The sequence below is a fragment of the Syzygium oleosum genome, unplaced genomic scaffold (genome assembly GCF_021117445.2).
Source record: "Syzygium oleosum isolate NSW1041296 unplaced genomic scaffold, Sole_v2.1 Sole_v2.11, whole genome shotgun sequence".
Taxonomy (NCBI): Eukaryota; Viridiplantae; Streptophyta; class Magnoliopsida; order Myrtales; family Myrtaceae; genus Syzygium; species Syzygium oleosum.
In genome coordinates this window covers 7,149,282-7,160,925 of record NW_026607495.1, presented here as the reverse complement: position 1 = coordinate 7,160,925, position 11,644 = coordinate 7,149,282, and positions in this window count along the sequence as shown.

Below are 11,644 nucleotides of genomic sequence, written 5' to 3'. Positions count from 1 at the left end.
GTAGATTAAAAAAACTTCAAAGAAGAGCTTATATTTAGGCTGCGCATGACAACGATTCTGTGCCCGGGAACAGATTCTGCTCAGAAATGATTCTTTTTGATTCTGTGCCCGGAATTGATTCTGAGCATTTTAAGGAGTTTGTTAACTGTCCAAAATTCCATCCCTGGAATAGAAAAAGAACAGAAATGCGTTTGGTAACGCCACAAAATTTCTTTTTATTAATAATATTTTTAAATATTTTAATATTTCTTTCTTTTTTTTCTTTTCTTTTTTTCTTTTCCTCCTTCTTGGCCATGGTCTGCTCACCGGCCATGACCGGTAAAATATTTTTTATTAATAATATTTTTATTAAAAGTATTTTTTCTTTTTTTTGGCCATGGCCTGGTCGCCGGCCATTGCCGATAAAATATTTTTTTTATTAATAATATTTTTATTAAAAATATACATTTTTATTTTTTTGGGCCATGGCCGGTAAAATATTTTTTATTAAAAATATACATTTTTAGTTTTTTTTGGCCATGGCCTGGTCGCTGGCCATGGCAGGTAAAATATTTTTTTATTAAAAATATATATATTTTTCTTTTTTTGCCATGGCCTGGTCACTGGCCATGATAGGTAAAATAATATTTTTTATTAAAATATTTTTATTAAAAATATATATTTTTCTTTTTTTGGCCATGGCCTGGTCGCCGGCCATGACCGGTAAAATATTTTTTATTTTAATAATATTTTTTATTAATAATATTTTATTCTCGTCAGATTCGGCGAGGGCGGTCCTCAGGCCGGACATTAGAAGCTACATTAAAAATCAAGAAAAGGAAGAAGAAAAAAAAATTGATTCTCAAAATTGTTCCCAGAATCAAGAATCTACTTTTTTTTTATTCTTGAAAACTGATTCTGAGAACAATTTTTGACAAAATTGTGCCTAAAATCAAAAAATTAAACAAATGCATTTCTGTTCGCAAACTGATTTTGGGAACAAAAGAACATAATCAAATACTGTTTGGTAAGTTGTCATGCGTAGCCTTAATTTTTCATATACAGAACGTGTTTCAATTGTTACAAAAATTAAAATTCCAACGAATGTAAGTGTCGATATCACGTCCTTTCAAGTTCATTGGGCCTAATGTTCTGGGACTACTTGTGCATTTTAGACATGTTTGGGGGGCCCCGCCTCTAGAACATTTTGCAAAATAGGCAAAATCAATACTGTTACGACAAAATTCAGAATCTTCTGGGGCTTCTTGCGTGTATTAGACATGTTTACACTTATCAGTTAGACCTATTGTACAGTACAACTTTACGATGTGGAAACGAAACTAAGTGTAGAAACGTGTTGCACATAGATCTATGATGTTACAACACTTCGCCTGTAATCAAATTTAAATTATCCAATTGAACGGTCAATGAAGGAGCTGGAAATCTGGCTTATGGAAAGCGAGATTTCTAGCACGTTTGAGTTCGACTTTTAATTCTCAAGTTTTGGTAACAACGGTATCAAGTAATAACAACTTAATGGATTAACCGATAAGACAAAAAAAAATCAAGTTATTCATGAAAATGTAATATTCAATGAAAATGTGAAACTAATAAGATTGTGTGTGTGTGTGTGTGTGTGAAAAATGAAAAACTTGCACTTAGAATTTAATAAAAAGGAATCATTGATTAAAAAAAAAGGTTAATATCACGAAAAACTCTAAACTGGTACACATGTGATAAATTTACCCAAAACTAATATTTTAACCACCAAAAATCCCAAATTGCTACACATGTGATAAATTTACCCCAAATTAATTTTTCACTATAAAAAAACCTCAAACTGATAGATTTGTGATAAATTTATTCTTCGTTAGTTTCCGTTAAATTGAATTAATACCACGAAAAATCACGAACTGGTATACTCGTCAACTACTACTTGTTATCAAAGTCAGCAATTTGATTGTAAAATTTAACGGAAATTAAAGAAGAGTAAATTTATTATAGGTATACCAGTTTGAGGTTTTTCGTGATATTAACAACAAAAATAGAAATTCATAAGAGTTGAGTACAAGACGACTCAATTATATTTTCGACAGCTAAAATGATAAAATTTCCTAAAAGTATTCAAAATCAAAGGTATGAAGGGCTAAATGCTCTCGAGGGCGCGACAGACCTTGCTTGTCCCACTTTGACTCCATGTTCGTGTATGGTACAACATTCTACCATAGACAAATGACCACCTTTCTATCCAATTGGATTGGTTCCATGCACAGAAAGCCAGCGTTAAGCTTTAAGCTGCTTCAAGCATTGCAGCACCCTTTGGCAGTGGTGCTGGTGGTTCGAGCTTTGTCGAGCCATTAGATTGGGGATGATGATGGTTAAGCCTAACCTACCTTGTTTTTGTGATCCTTGAATATTGAATTTGTAAAATCAAGCTATTGATCTTATATAGGTTGCTTTTTATTCATTTTTAGATCAAGTCCCTTCGTTCCCAATCCCAAATGATCGAATGTAATGTGTTGATAGGTGTTGACCAAGAGCTCAATGTTGAATTAATTAATGCCACTGTAGAAAAAAAAAACTATGCCAATGTATAATAAAAAAAAAAGCTGTGGAATTTTCTTCACTGTATCTTCAATTATTGTTGCCACAACTTGGTTGGCTCAAATTGATGGATCATCCACTATTGTGCAGATTTTTTAGGATTAATATTACGAAAAATCCTAAACTGGTACATTTGCGATAAATTTATCTCAAACTAATTTTTTGACCACAAAAAATCCTAAACTGGTACACCTATGAAAAATTTATTCCAAACTAATTTTTCAACCATAAAAAACCCCAAATTGATATATATGTGACAAATTTATCTTCTGTTAGTTTATGATAAATTGGATTAATATCGCGATAAACCACAAATCGGTACACCTATGACAAATCGGAGGGTAAAACCCCAAATTGGTATACACATCAACTGCCACGTATCATCAAACTCAGTAATTTATCAATAAAATTTAATGGAAACTAACAAAGGATAAATTTACCACAAGTGTACTAGTTTGAAATTTTTGGTAATCAAAAAATTAATTTGAGGTAAATTTGTTATATGTATACTAATTTAGGATTTTTTGTTATATTAATTTAATTTTTTATCATCATGTTTTTTACTATTATTGATAGATACGAGACCTTTAATTTTTCGGGATATGAAACCATAGCTTGTTTAAGAAAACTAAAAATATAGACCTGTCCTTTCACACGACAACGTGCTTAAATTGACATGTCCTTTGAGACCCCACCATGGGATGACAGTTATGTTAGAGACCAGCAAAGGTGTTAATTCGAGCTTTGTCGAGCCGATAGACTGGGGATGACGATGGTTAAGCCTAACCTACCTTGTTTTTGTGATCCTTGAATATTGAATTTGTAAAATCAAGCTATTGATCTTACACAGGTTTTTTTATTCATTTTTAGATCAAGTCCCTTCGTTGCCAATCCCAGATGATCGAACGTAATGTGTCGACAGGTGCTGACTAAAAGCTCAATGTTGAATTAATTAATGCCATTGTAGGAAAAAAAACTATGCCAATGTATAATAAATAAAAAACCTATTGAAATTTTCTTCACCGTATCTTCAATTATTGTTGCCACAACTTGGTTCGCTCAAATTGATCGATCATCCACTATTGTGCCGATTTTTTTAGCGTTAATACTACGAAAAATCACAAATTAGTACACCCGCAATAAATTTACCTCAAACTAATTTTTTGACTACCAAAAACCTCAAACTGGTACACTTGTGACAAATTTAATCAAACTAATTTTTTAACCACAAAAAATCCCAAACTGATATACTTGTGACAAATTTACCCTCTGTTATTTCTGATAAATTGGATTAATACTGCAAAAAATCTTAAACTGGTACACCTGTGACAAATCGAAGGGTAAAACCTCAAATTAGTACACACGTCAATTGTCACGTGTCATCCAATTTAGTAATTTTAGGATAAAATTTAACGAAAACTACATATGGTAAATTTGTTACAGGTATACCAGTTTGAGATTTTTGGTGGTCAAAAAATTAATTTGGGTAACTTTGTCACGGATGTACCAGTTTGAGGTTTTCCGTGATATTACCTCATTTTTTATCATGTTTTTGGCTACTATTGATAGACATGAGACCTTTAACTTGTCGGGATTAAAAACCATAGCTTGTTTAAGAAAACTGAAAAATAAACTGAAAATCTTAAATCCTGGAAATTTGAAATATAAAGTCGTTTGATGACAATTAGAAACGAATAGCTTAAATCAAGCAATTTCTCACCAAAATATAGATCTATGATTTTTATTTGTAGGTTTTAGCAATATGTGTGGTAAGATTCTAATTACCACTAATTATTTTTCTATTAAATGTATTAATTAAGCAATCCCAAATTGGCATTCACCCTCCCCTTAGTGTATAGTTTATAACGCAATGCAGTCCGAGATTGGTCAACATCAGCTACACCTGTTAAACGGGTGGGTCGAGTCAGGTTTGGGTCGGGTCATAAATGGTCCGACCCAAATTGACCCATTAATCCATTTATGATCCATTTATTTGTAATATAAATATCCCAACCTATACCCGACCCAACCCATATTACTAAAACACTTTTATATTTAACCAAATCTAGGAAAACTTGTTTATTATGACTTTTTCAAAAATTATACTGCAAAAACATTTTCAGATCCGGCGAGGTCGTCCCTTCCCTATGGCTAGTCGTTGGTCGTCGCCATGGCCAGCCATCGGCCGAAAATAAAGAAAAAAGAAAAAGAAAGAAAAGAAAATAAAAATGAAAATAAAAATGAAAAAATGAAAAAAATTGTAATTTCGATTTTTATAAAAATGGAGAAAGTGTGTGTAGGACTAATGGGTGGGTTGGAAATGGATTATACATTCAACCCATTTAGGCCCATTTAAGTTAAGCTTAAAACTTTAAGACCCATTTAATATGGACTCTTCAAAGTTGTAGTGACCCATATATGGCCCATTTATTTTTTAAATGGATCATATATGGGTTTAAGACCCATTTTGACAGGTTTAATATTAGTCTTAGGTGTTTTGATCCCTACTATTTGTTAGTAGCTTATGTGGCGAAAAAACCCTTATTTATCACATTACATGTTAATTGAGTCTTTTAAGCCAACAAATTAATCTTATCAAATAAGCATAACCCCATTAGTTACTGAACTTTCAATCTTTAGTGTTTAATTGGGTAACAAAAAAGCCTTAAGAGACTTTAGTTGAAAATCTTTACAAGTTTAATGATTTGATTGCACAAATTATAAGTTCAAGGACCACATGAAAAGAAATGATGTATGGAGACTATAAGCATGTTCGATAAAACTGAAAAACCAAGTGCTAAAAATTTAAGAGTTGAATTTCAAGTATTGATAGTCATAAGTGCTTAAATAGGAATAAAAGGTGTGATGATAATTGAAATTTGATAACTGATTATTATGATTCTCTTATAAAACATAAAAAAAATGACCATTATCAGTAAGTTTTTTTTTAAAATATATTTGCTGATAATTGAATTTTCTTTTCTTTTCTTTTCTTTCTTTTTCTTTTTCCTTCTCCTTTTGCCAATCGCCGGCCACAGCGATAACCGGCGACCAGCCCTAGTGACGGCCAGCGAACGGCCCTAGGCGAGGGACGAGCTTGCCTAAGGCCAGTGAGGCTTGACCTTGCGGGCCTCGGGCGAGTTCGGCCTCGCTGTATCTAGTAAGGTGAAGCCTCGCCCGAGGTTGGCTCGGCTTGGCTCGCCGACCTATGACAAGGCTCAAGCTCGCTTGCAGTCAGTCGCAAGCCATCGCCGTGGCTGGTAACTAGCCGAAGAATAAGGGAAAAGAAAAAAATAAAAATGAAAGAGAAAAAAGTAAAACAAAAAATAATTAAAATTTTGATCTTTTCAAAAAATAAAATAAAATAAAAAAGAAAGTCAAAACAAAAATAAAAATTATTAAAACGAGTTCCTAGAGGAAAATCAAATCCGATTTTCCATACCAAACGGCGAAAAATATTTTTCAGTTAATTTTCAGATTTTAGCTAAATACCAGAAAATATTACCTAGAAAATGACTTCACGAAAAATATTTTCCACAAACATCATATTTTTCGCGAAACGAATAGAGCTTTAATATGTTGGTTGAAATTGATTCTATTTAAAGTTATCGAACAATCTTAATCTTGTTTAGTGCTAAATTTATAATTTTTAGCAGTTAATTGGGTTATAAATTGGCCCTATGCACTTTTGCCTTTGAAAATCCCTACGAGCCCAATAATCTGTTGATTCGTAATCGATCCAGTCCGATCTAGAAGGAAGATTAATACATGCATATGACGGCGTTTTAAGCACAAAGTAATGGAAAATCAATGAAACCTATAGCGAAATTAGGGATGGCCTCATTAGTAGCATGAGATTCAGCAAATGTTTATCTATGGTTCCAGAGAAATTAACAAACACAGTGTTTGAAGTGTGGTCACATTTTAATCTTATCTGTATTCCTCTTTAGATACTGAAAATGACGGGATTGATTGGCTACTACGAGTTGAATGAGGGCTTGAATCATGTGGCTACCAATCCAGTGCTGCTTGCTCCCTGACAAAGTTTTTGGGTTAAACATTAAGGCATTGGCCGCGGAAACTTTTATTTATCTCAATAAAGTGAGTTGAGTCATGTTTAGTATATCGGAAGCTTGTGGTTCCTGAATGAAAATGATGAAATTTCTATTCCGACTAATCGAAGTATGAGCACTATACTTTTTGGTATCCTAAATTCTAATGCAAACATCCAGGTACAGCCGGTTCTATTACTGTAGAACTATTTAGTAAACATTCTCTCTTCTCATTTTGCCAAGTGCCAACTCTCAAATCCTTGATATGGGCTTGGAGAGAGACTCTTCAGGCCATTAGGGTAGAGGAAAGTTAGTGAAGGGAGCTGTTAAATTAGGATTACTTTTTTTCAAGAATGTTGCTTTACTTTTAGCACTCACTGTACAGATCATATGGCGGAATCGATTGCAAGTTGGCACGGATCATGTGATTCTCTCTTTTCCCCTCCTTTACTCAGATCCTACTACTGCTTAAATAAACAAAAACTCAACATTTGGTCATGAAATCCCATAGGGTAGCCTCTAAAAAATTTTAAAAACTAGGCAAATTGAATACTGTTATGATAATTCAGAATCAAATAGTTAGTAATGCCCCACTCCTCCCTCCCTCTCTCTCTCCGCCACACTTCTACTGTACACCTATTGGTACAGTACAACTTTACGACGTGAAGCCATAACTAAGTATAAAAATCCTGTACACATAGATCTATGATTTTTGGGACGCTTCACCCGTAATCAAACTTTATCTATTTGTAAGATCGGTGAAGGAGCCAGAACTCTGGCTCATAGGGAGTGAGATTTCTAGAACATTTGAGTTTAACTTTTAATCCCAAGTTTTGATAATAATGGAATTAAGTTATAACAACTTAATTGATTAAAATACCACCCGCCTGGGTGGCGCTGCTAGAGCGCGCACTCTTCCTCTCGCAAAAGGTTGAGTGTTCGAATCTCGGACGCCGCAGGGTGACTTAACCGGTGGCACGTGTGTGGTGGCTAGCACGTGTCGCCCCCAGGGTTTACTCCCCGGCTGTCGGTCGTGCGGGGGTTCCCTGGGTTATCAAAAAAAAAAAAAAAACTTAATTGATTAATCGATAGTGCTAAAAAATCAAGATATTCATGAAAATGTAATACTAAATAAAAAGAATGTAATGGAGCATGTGAATGACTTACGAGTTAAGAGTGAGGCATGGGACGAATCATACAATTTTCTTATGCCCATAACGCCCTCCCCTTAAACCATAGACAATTAACCACCATTCTCGCAGATCGGGGTGGTGGGTTGATGGTCCCCTCCTAAAAAGTAACAACTCATGAATCATTAATTTGCTTAAAAGAGATGTTTATAAAATATTAATAATGGTCTAGTCTCTACTAGTCAGTAGCTTTGCTTCAAACCGACTAGATTTGCTAGTTCGAGCGGTTTCTCTAACCCCGCAACTACCCGGAGATGACTTTGGAGGCATTTTGGAGAGGTTGAGAGATTGAGTAAGTTCGATTAAAGAAGAGGACAGCTTCGATGGCGCGTCTTCGAACAGGAAGGCGACGTCGGTGATTAGGGTGGTGACAGCGAGGAGGACGTTGCGGGCCTCGGTCGAGGAGTTGCGGCCCCGGTGTTTGAACAGCACCTTGAGCAAATTGATTCGGTTCTCTGGACGGTTTGCCAGTGAAGAGGAGATAGAGAGGAATTATCGAAACTACTCCTACAATAAATAAGAATGTGAACTGAAATTACTCCTCGAACAAATTTGGATGTGAATTGCGATGATGTTGTCTAAGAGATTTACTTGAAGTGAATGGTGGGGGAAATTTGGTTAATTTATTAGGATGGTGGCTGGGGATCATAGGAAGGTCATGTGAAATGTCACTTACATGCATGCTTCATTGTAGAAAATTTAGTCCAGTGGCGATAGGCCCTTCCCGACGGTGGTGGTGGGGCGGTGGCGAGGGCTGCAAGCTCTCTCTCCCGTGTTTTCCTTCTTCTTTTTTGTATTTTTTTGTATTTTTAGGGACGGTAACTTTAAATTCTGATTTCTTTTTGGACAAAAGTGCCCTTATTCCGATCACCGGAAAATTCACTTGCTCGCCAGCCGGTGAACATTTGGCTGGCTGGAGGGCTCAGGCTCTTATTTGAGACTCATCAGCCACTTCATGTCCTTATTTAAAACAAAATCCACTTTAAATCCTTATTTGAGAAAATAACTTCACTTCGTATCTCTTTTTGGAATTTTCCCGAACTATTAGGTAGCAAACATTCTCTCCTCTGTCATTACCAAGTGCCAACTGTCAAACCCTTTGATATGGGTTTCGAGGGAGACTCTTAAAGCCATTAGGCTCGAGGAAAATTTGTGGAGGGAGCTGTTAAATTATGATTAATATTCCCCTACATACTCAGATTTACTACTTATATAGCGTCTAATATTTGGTCATGAAATCCCAGAGATTTGCCTGTCAAAAATTTGGCAAACTGGGCAAAATGAATACTATTTTGAGAATATTCAGGATCGGATAGACAGTAATGCCTCACTAGTCTCTCTCTCAGTCCCACTTCTACGGTGCACCTACTGTATAGTTCAACTTAACGACGTAGAGTCGTAACTAAGAATAAAAACACTGTAGACTTAGATTTATGATGTTACGATGCTTCGCCCATAATCAAATTTAAATTTATCTTATTGTACAGTCAGGGGAGGAGCCGGAAATTTGGCTTATGGGGAGTGAGATTTCTAGCACATTCGAGTTTAAATTTAATCCCCGAGTTTCGGTAACAATGTATTAAGCAACAACAATTTAATTGATTAATCAATAATGCAAAAAAAAAATCAAGATGTTCATGAAAAAAAATGTAATGAAATATTAAGAACGTGCATGTGCGAAAAAACTTTAACCTAGAATTTGATATATGGATTTCTAAAAAAATGAAGAAGAATGGCTTAAAACAAGAGGGGTAAAAGCCACCATAACTACTATGACACATTTACCCCAAACTTTTTTTTGTGATATAAAAAACCCCAAATTTGTATCAATGTGACACATTTACCCCAAACTTTTTTGTGACACAAAAAACCCCCAAACTTGTATCCGTGTGACACATTTATCCCAAAAATTTGTTGTCATGGAAAAAAGTTTGGGGTCTTTGGTGTCATAAGAAAAAGTCTAGGATAAATGTCTCACACTGTACAAATTTGAGATTTTTGGTGTCACGGAAAAAAATTTAGGGTAAATGTGTCACACGGGTACAAGTTTAGTGTCACAAAAAATAGTTTAGGGTAAATGTGTCATGGTGAGTAAAGTTTAAGGTTTTTTTTGTAGCTTCTTCCCTTAAAAAAGAGTTAGGCATGGTACAGGGCTATCGCTCCAAAATGCTGAGAGCAGGATAAACCAGAAGCATGAAAGGGCCAACGGGTACAGAAGGTTGCGAGGCACCAACACAGGCTTGTAGCATGCCCAAAAAAGCCATCATTGAGTAGTAAAATGGCGGATAACGACGATCAAGCTTTGATGTAAACATAAGAACGTTTAGTAAATCATATAGTGGTGAAATTAATTAAAAAAATCGAGCTATAATAAAGATATGATGCGTGCCAACATGGTTGGTCCAACTTTCATCTGTAATTTTATTCAACTAAAAGCACGGTGACCCATTTAGCTTGTCTTCCATGGTTGGTTATATAGCATTTTCTCTTTTGTTTTAATTTTAATTTTCCTTTTCTTATTAACGAGAATACGCGATTGCTTAACATATGTTCCTTAATCAATTGCTGCACAACACGACGTCAGACAGGTCGATAAAATTGTCGAACGCAAGAACTAATTCGGCTAGACAGATGGTGGGGATTTAAACAATCACACATAGCGTAACATTTCTAATTTGGACAAATTTGATTTAGCAAGAAAAAATTAAAATAGGCAACTTCAACATGCACGATGAATGGTTGCTTAGACATTTTACGGGATTTCATTTCACAACGCTTAATTAGAACGATTTAATTAAACTTTTATAGTGTGATTAATATTGATGGTTCCTTTTCGACGCGATGGCCGGGTGCTTCGGCGGTGTGCTTCAAAGTTAGGGCCACAATTCAAATCATAATGAGGATGACTGCGATTAAAATTGGAGGGTAGTCAACTTACGCGAGAGATAAAGATTTTCCAGCAACAACTTCCTTTCACGTGCAATCATTACTAGTATCAAAAGAAGATTAGATAAGTTACTAATTTTGCGAGGTGGCATTTTTACGGCAATACCCACGCGCGATTGAGCTTCTCACACATAGTGGCCAAACATAAATCCTCCAACTACAGTGAAGCATGCATGCAAGCAACATTTCCCAGAACCTTCTTATGATCCACCAACCACCACTTCACATAAACTATTCATTTCAAGTAAATCTAATAGGTTAATATCACGAAATATCTCAAACTGGTACACCTATGATAAATTTACTCAAAATTAATTTTTTGACCATTGAAAATCCCAAACTGGTATACCTGTGATAATTTTATCATCAAATTGCAGAGTTAAATGACACGTGGTAGTAAATGGGTGTATCAGTTTGGGGTTTTACCCTTTCGTTTGTCACGGATTTATCAATTTGTGATTTTTTGTGGTATTAATTCAATTTAACCGAGGGTAAATTTGTCACAAATGTACCAGTTTGAAGTTTTTGATTATCAAAAAATTAGTTTGTAGTAAATTTATCACATGTGTACTGGTTTGGAATTTTTCATTATATTAACCCAATCTAAATGACAACATCATCGCAGTCCATACTCGAGGAGTAATTTCAGTAATTCCTCTCTCTTTCTATTGAAAACTAGTGAGTTTTCATAATCGAAATACTTTTACCCAATTACAATACATATGGCATTTTAAACATATGAAGAAAAACCTTAAGAAGTATCAGATGGAGCGATTTTCGATATCATTAATTTGATGGAGAGCCATATTAATTCGCCTTTAATATTCTTGAGATCGATCAATAAATAACTATCATTAGTTGTTACAACTTTTG